This window comes from Colobus angolensis, unplaced genomic scaffold (genome assembly GCF_000951035.1).
Source record: "Colobus angolensis palliatus isolate OR3802 unplaced genomic scaffold, Cang.pa_1.0 Scaffold411, whole genome shotgun sequence".
In the NCBI taxonomy this organism is placed as follows: Eukaryota; Metazoa; Chordata; class Mammalia; order Primates; family Cercopithecidae; genus Colobus; species Colobus angolensis.
Genome location: NW_012117500.1, coordinates 1,463,128 through 1,470,266, shown reverse-complemented (window position 1 = coordinate 1,470,266; position 7,139 = coordinate 1,463,128). Strand labels below are relative to the sequence as shown.

The following is a 7,139-nucleotide window of genomic DNA, read 5'->3' as shown; positions in this document are numbered from 1 at the left end:
ATTTCTTTCCATTTAACAGCACCTTATTCAGACCACTATAATATCGCCCTAGATTACTGTAACAGATACTCCCTGCTTTCAGGTTAGTCTCTCTTCAATCCCTTTCTCTCTGTTTCCAGGTGGATCTTTCTATAATGTAAATTTGACCATGTCATTCTCATGCCTAAAGCCATTTTAGTGTGCCTGGATCCCAAGTGTTATTTTGACAATTACTTTCCAGCTGTGGAGACTCCATAAAAGACTATTTTCAGATTTCTTCCTTCATTTTGGGGACAGGGTGGAGTGTTTTCCTTCTCTAGTGACAAAGAGATTGCATGATGGAGATAGGCAGCAAGAAGAGAGATGGGGGAAAGGGAGAGAGGGAAAGAGGGAGAAGGAAAGAGAATGTCACTGATACTGTAATATTGCTTGTGTCTGTTCTGCATGATCTAGTTTCTAGCAAGGTAATTAGCATGCAGATCAGCTGCACAGGGTCCCACATGCATTAGCAATTGAACACTAGCTTTCTAAGCCCTTTTCTGCTTCTTCACAAATCCACACACCTTCTGGCTGATCTGACACAGCCTCGGTTCAGAATCCATTAACTGGAGATTTAGGCCATGAACAAAAATAATTGTGCATGCTTATGATTAATGAGAAACCTATTTCAAAATTACAAGGCACCATACTGGCTAACTACTATTAATTATTTTTATCATTATTATACTGAGAAACCATTTCATCAGACTAGAAGCCATTGTTCAAGTTGGCTTAGGTAGAAAGTGTCTGTGCATCATTTTGAAAAGCAAGTGTTTTCTGATGTTTTTGATTTATGAAGATAATCATCATAAACATAGCCAATAGTGTATGCTTATATTAAATATCCCATTGCAGTAAGTTATTTGAATGTCTTAATTTACTTAATCCTCACAGTAATTGTATAAAGTAGGTACGATTACTGTCTCTATTTTATAGAGGAGAACACTGAGGCACAGGGGTTAGGTCATGCACAGGTGGTAATTGATAGGGCCTAGATTAAAACAGGCAGTCTCATGAGTCCACACTTGAGTTCTTACCCTATACTTACCTATCTTAGGAGAGGAGATTACTTATTACAACAAAGAGCTGTCGTAGTCAGGAACACACTGTGTGTTGAGAACAAGTAGGGCAGATGGGTTGACTGATGCAGGATTGCTAAAAAGGAACCAGAAAGACAATATATCTGATCTCCATACCTATCTAGGATAAATTCAGTAGTTAATATAAGACGTTTAGTGAAATCTAGTTGAATCTGGAAGTTTTCAAGGGTCTAATCTGAGGGAGGGAGAATTAGAACATGGTTGTGGGCAATTAGATTACCAGCAAATAAAAGCTCTCCAATTTGTAAGCCACAGTGAAGGGGAGTGTTCTGGAAGCAGAGTCTGAGAAGAACTTGGCTGTAGCACAGAGCATAATAGTCTGCTGTACTGGGTTTGGGAATCATATGGAACAGAGACTCAAACCTGGCTTCACCATTTACACCGTGAATTTGGGCAATTTTCTTAATCTCTTCAAACTTTAGTTTCCTCATCTGTAAAAAGAGGTTAAGCCTCCCTACCTGGAGGGGTTATTGAGTGTATTAAATGAGATGAAGTTTATAAGGCACCCAGCCCAGCTTGAAGGCAGAAGTGAGCACCAGGGAAGTGCCTTTTATTGACAATGAACACAATCTGACAATGAAGATAATAAAATACTGGGTACCCAGTTGAATAGTTTGGGGTTCAAGTCTGGATCCAATTCCAAAGGAGAAACAGCATAAGTACTGTGAATAGGGGGTGTAATAGAAGGCTAGGCAAGCGAACCTGCCACACCTAGAAGATATGGGCTGAGAAGGTTACATCCTGACCTGCCATGGGTATCCTAGGGGCCCAATTTACATCTCCACCACAGGCAAGATGGCAGGCTCTTTGCAGGTACTGGCTACTACTGGAGAAGTAGTGCCTATGGTATCGCCAAACACTGGTTGGGACATATGCTGGGTTATGTTGTCAAACCTACACAATCATCATTTCGTTCTAAGACTGGGCCTGTTTCCCAGAATTCCTTTTCCTCTATAGGTCAGAGTTACTGTTTACCACTGGGAGGAACTTGCAGAGATTTGGAAAGCAAAAGTGAAAAGAAGCCATCATTTTGGGGAGCTCTTGACTGCCAGACATGATTGCTTTGCAAAGCTGTTCCTGAACTCCCGTTTCGGGTTGTGAAACCAAGGGTAGTGGTTCCTTGGAGTTCCTCACGAGCCCCGCTTTCTTTACCCACTCTGGCACTTCAAGTTGAAATTATAGTGGCAGTTTTCCTGATCCTCCAGCTGAAGCCTCCAGATCTTCAGTCTTCTAGCTTCTTCCACTTTCCTGTAAGTCCTGATTCCTATATCAAACCATCTAATACCATGATATTGTAGTAACTCAGTTTTTCTGATTAAACTGAGATCAATGAAGCCCGTTACTCATTTGCTGCCCATGTGGTTCTTGCCTATCTAGAGGAGGGGTTGGAAAACTTTTCCTTAAATTATGATGTTAAATATTTTAGTTTTTGCAGGATATTGCATCTCTGTTACAACTATTCAACTACTTAGCTCTGTTGTTGTGGTGTGAAAGCAGCTCTAGATAACGCATAACAAATGAGTGTAGCTGTGGTCCAATAAAACAATTTATGGACACTGAAATTTTAATTTTATATAATTTTTATATGTCACAAGAGACTATTCTTTTTTTTTCCTTACCATTAGGAAATGTAAAATTTATTCTTAGCTCTCAGGCTGTACAAGAACAAGTGGTAAACTGGTTTGGGCCATAGTTTGCCAACCCTTCATCTAGAGCAGGGCTGATGAAATCAGCCAGACCTGAACATAAACTTTTGCATGTCTCTTACTATGTGATGTTGGGCAATTTATTTAATCTACAAGCCTCACTTCTAAAATAGGGACATTTACAGAGACAGTATCGACAATATAGGGTAGAGTGTTTGTTTTGTGAGGATGAAATAAGGATATACGTAAAATCTTTTGCTGACTATTGGGCACATAGCTCATAGTCTATCATTTCTCATTGTTACTGTGGTGCGGGGAGCCACTATTTATTTGGTGCTTGCCATTCAGTTACACAATTAAAAGGGAACTGGGGAGAGTCTTCAGCCTTTGGGACTTGCATTGGTTTTTGCACAGGAAAGGTAAAATCATATCCAGGGAAAATAACAAGGAGAGAACTCTTAAGACTTTTCAAATTATCTACCACATTTGAATTAAATATGTCAATACAGAATGCTTGTCAGTAATTCAGTCATCAAGCAGATTGTTACTAGCAATTCCTCTGGCACAGCAATGAGAGTTAGGAACAGGGGCATAGGGACTGGAAAGACAAAATAGGCAGAAGAATGGGGAACCTTAACTGCATTATATGATTGCTTTTACTGTGGAAGAATATTTAAAGATACTTCTATAATAGATCAAGAAAACATTATATTATAAATTATATAAGCCCAGACTATAGTGTCAGACTGCAAGATTGGCCCACCTCTCCTCAATAGTGGCCTGGCCAATTTGGGGACAAGTGCCTCTAGATAATCGACTCTGTGGTTGAAAGCCTTCAAAAGCAGCTAGGTCAGGACTCTTTGACATGCACATGAGAGGGTTCAGGCCATAAACAGTGGGTAAAGCCAATGGCTGGAGCAGGTGCCAATCAGTACACCTTTCATCTCGAGGCTACTGAGAACCCAAGGGCTTTGATTAAAGACATTTGGGAGAATGAGCTGAATGCTGGCCTTGCCATTAAACTGGGAACTACAGTTGAGTATTTGGCACCGTGCACTAATAAAATAGATATGGCCTTGGTAATGACAATGGAACCTGGATTTGGAGAATAGAAATTTATGAAAGATATGATGCCAAAGGTTCACTGGTTGAGGACCCAGCTCCTATCTTTGGATATAGAGGTGATGGTGGAGTAGGTCCTGACACTGTCCATAAGGGTGCAGAGGTAGGAGTTCACATGCCTGTGTCTGGCAGTGCCATTATGAGGAGCGAAGATTACAGATCTGTGTCAACCTGTTAAAAATGTTTGCATGGAAGCTGCTCAGAAATGTTCTCTCTCTTTTTTTAATTTTTTTAAGATAAAGTCTCGCTCTGTCATCCAGGCTGGAGTGCAGTGGCGCAGTCTCAGCTCACTGCAACCTCTGCCTCCTAAGTTCAAGCTATTCTCCTGCTTCCGCCTCCTGAGTAGGTGGGCTTACAGGCGCGTGTCATCACGCCTGGCTAATTTTTTGTATTTTTAATAGAGATGGGGTTTCACCATGTTGGCTAGGCCAGTCTCGAGCTCTGACCTCAAGTGATCCGCCCACCTCGGCCTCCCAAAGTGCTGGCATTATAGGCGTGAGCCACTATGCCTGGCCCAGAAATGTTCTCTTGATTGATGAAAACACAAGGAGCTCAATGTTTCTGCTCATGAAATCTTTTTACTGGAAAACAGGAATATTGACTGGCAAATCATATTGTAATTGAAGCAGTACTGCTTTTCTGAGCAATTATTTATTCCAGTGATTAAAATCTGTTGTGTAGAATGTTCTGAGATTAGAAATTGGTGTATATAACTATATTTTTAGTGATGCAATTTGAAGATTAGCGTGGCAAAATACTCAGTTTTTACTGGAGGCCTTGATTTTTATAAATAGTAATACTATAGCTGTATTAAGGTTACAAACAGAGATGTGTCTTAATGTCTAGTGAGGTCATATTGGCTACTATAAAAGCAACTTTGTTTTCTGTATTTCTAAAAATAATTTTCTGTTGTTTCTCAGCTGTTTTCCAAAAGCAAAGGAAGTCTTTATGTTTTTCTTATTTCATGTTATTTGTGATTTATTTATATGCTTGATAAAATGAGTAAAGTAGAATTTTAAAATATAAGCTTGGGTGGGATGGCATATCGTATTTTGGCATCTGAACATTTATTTTTCACTTTTCATCTTATAGTTGATTAATAAAAACTATAAAACAGTATATGAAGCCCAGGGATTCTAAAATACAGCATAGATTTTATCAGGGTGTTTTCTTTGTCAAAGTAGGCTATTCATTGATTCCTCCCCATCCCAAGTTTTCTTAGTCTCACCCACCATTCTTAAGGATATTAAATAAGGCTGTTGTGTTAGCTCTGAGTAGAAGAGAAAAGTAAAGCCTCTATTTGGAAGCAATATTGTGTTGAATCCCAACTTTGCCCCCTCTAGCTATTTGACCTTTGTCAAATTACCTAACATTTTTTGCACTTCTCTTAACCCATTTATATACTGAATGTAATTATAAAAACTGAGGGGTGGTATTGAGAATTAAAAGGTAACACTATATATGCAAAGGTTCCAGTACTATTTCTAGAATTTAGAGGATGCTCAATTCAAAGTGACTAGCATTATATAAATTTATGTTTTGTGGGTTATAAAGTATTTTGATATATTCTCATTAAATCTATAAATCACACCTGTAAGTGGCGATAGGGCAGATATTTTGTTTCTCATTTAAAAAATGAGGAAGCGAAAGCTCAGTAATAGGATGGCACATGGAAAGAATTCAGCAAGGCACAGGATTTCTGGTCTGTACTCTTTTTACAAACAGAGCCCTTGGGAAGTAGGTAAGACAAAAAAAGCTTCTTTTAGCTAATAATTATTATTTCCAGCTTAACTTTACCCTGTACCTGAACCAGATGGCTGAGAATATTCTGGAACTATGGATCTTAACCCTAGGGGATATGTATTTTATTCCAAGAAAGAACAGGCAGGCTAAAAGATGACAGGGTACAGAGTTAATCCATAAACTAAATTTTTATAACTGTAATCAAAATTATACAGTGACTACCAATATGTGTCAGCTACTTCAGCCTTGTAAATACTATTGCTATGTAATAAATATGGCAAAAAATACCAAGACCAGTATCATTAAACTTCTTGAGGCTACTATCAGTTTTGATAAATAAGGTTTGAAAAACAAGAGTGCCAACATTCAAGCATAGAATAGCATTAAAAAACCCTTTCTTTCTTTTGTTTTACATTACAAGGTAAAAATTTGTTTCTTAATGTTTGTTTTTATTTTAGCTTAGTAAATATTTGCACAATGAATAATAGGAGACATTTAATGAAATCAAACAACATGAAGTATGTATAAACAATTTAATTAAAAGCTTATACAGAAGATGATAGTATCAGATGTGATAAAGTTATGAATTTATTTGCCTGGAAAACTTGGATTTGTCTTTTGTTTTTCTTTAAAAATAAATGTACAGTGAAACTATCAAAAATAAATTATATAAGCACATCTGAAAAGAAGTGTAAAAAACATTCTAAAGTGTTAAAACTAGTTTGGCTACTGTTTATCCTTCAGCTTTCATCTCAAATGTCATACTTCCTATAAGAGGATTTTCTTGATCTATCTAAAATGGCCACCCACCTCCATCCCTCAGTTACTGTGTCTTATTACAACTACTTTTATTCTTCATAATACTTATTATTATCTGACATGATTTACTTACCTACTTATTGTCCATCTTTCTCCCACTAGAACTTAAGTTCCAGGAAGACAGAGGCCCTCCCTGTTTCCATGTGTTTTAGAATGGCATTCTTTTGACAGGCAGGTTACCCCACCTTTACTGGGCAGGAAAGAAATTAAAGCTCAGTGTTCTAGAAGGTCAGACTGCTACAGCAGCTGTTGCTGGGCTAGCAGTCTTCTTTGTGCCTGGCTGTGTTCATTTTTTTTTTCTTTCCTTGCTAACTTTTAAGGAAGAGGAAGCATGTGGAAAACTGGCCTGACCACAGAAAATAATAAAGCACTTATACCCAAGGCAGATGGTATTGTCAAGTAACATCTGCAGGTGAAAAATCCAGCTGACAACAGGGGTAACTGTCAAAATATTTAAAATTTGTCCATGTCATTTACTGCAAATTACATCTTCATCCCTGCTGAATATATGATTCAGTCAGCAAATAATGATTGACTTTTCCCTCTGTGCATAGAGAATCCCAGGACTCCTTTCACCCACTGGAAATGAGAATTGGCTTCAGTGCTAGGCTTTTTTTCAGTGGACCCCAAACACGAGTGTTTCCCTGAAAAGCTTTTTTTTTAAGATGAGCACACCTTAGGAAGGAAATGC

The 7,139-nt window shown here is 38.2% G+C and overlaps 1 pseudogene; it reads left to right on the top strand.

Annotated features, from left to right (window-relative positions):
- The first annotated feature begins 1,913 nt into the window (after window positions 1-1,913).
- LOC105521901 lies at window positions 1,914-6,157 on the top strand (annotated as a pseudogene).
- The last annotated feature ends 982 nt before the right edge of the window (window positions 6,158-7,139 follow it).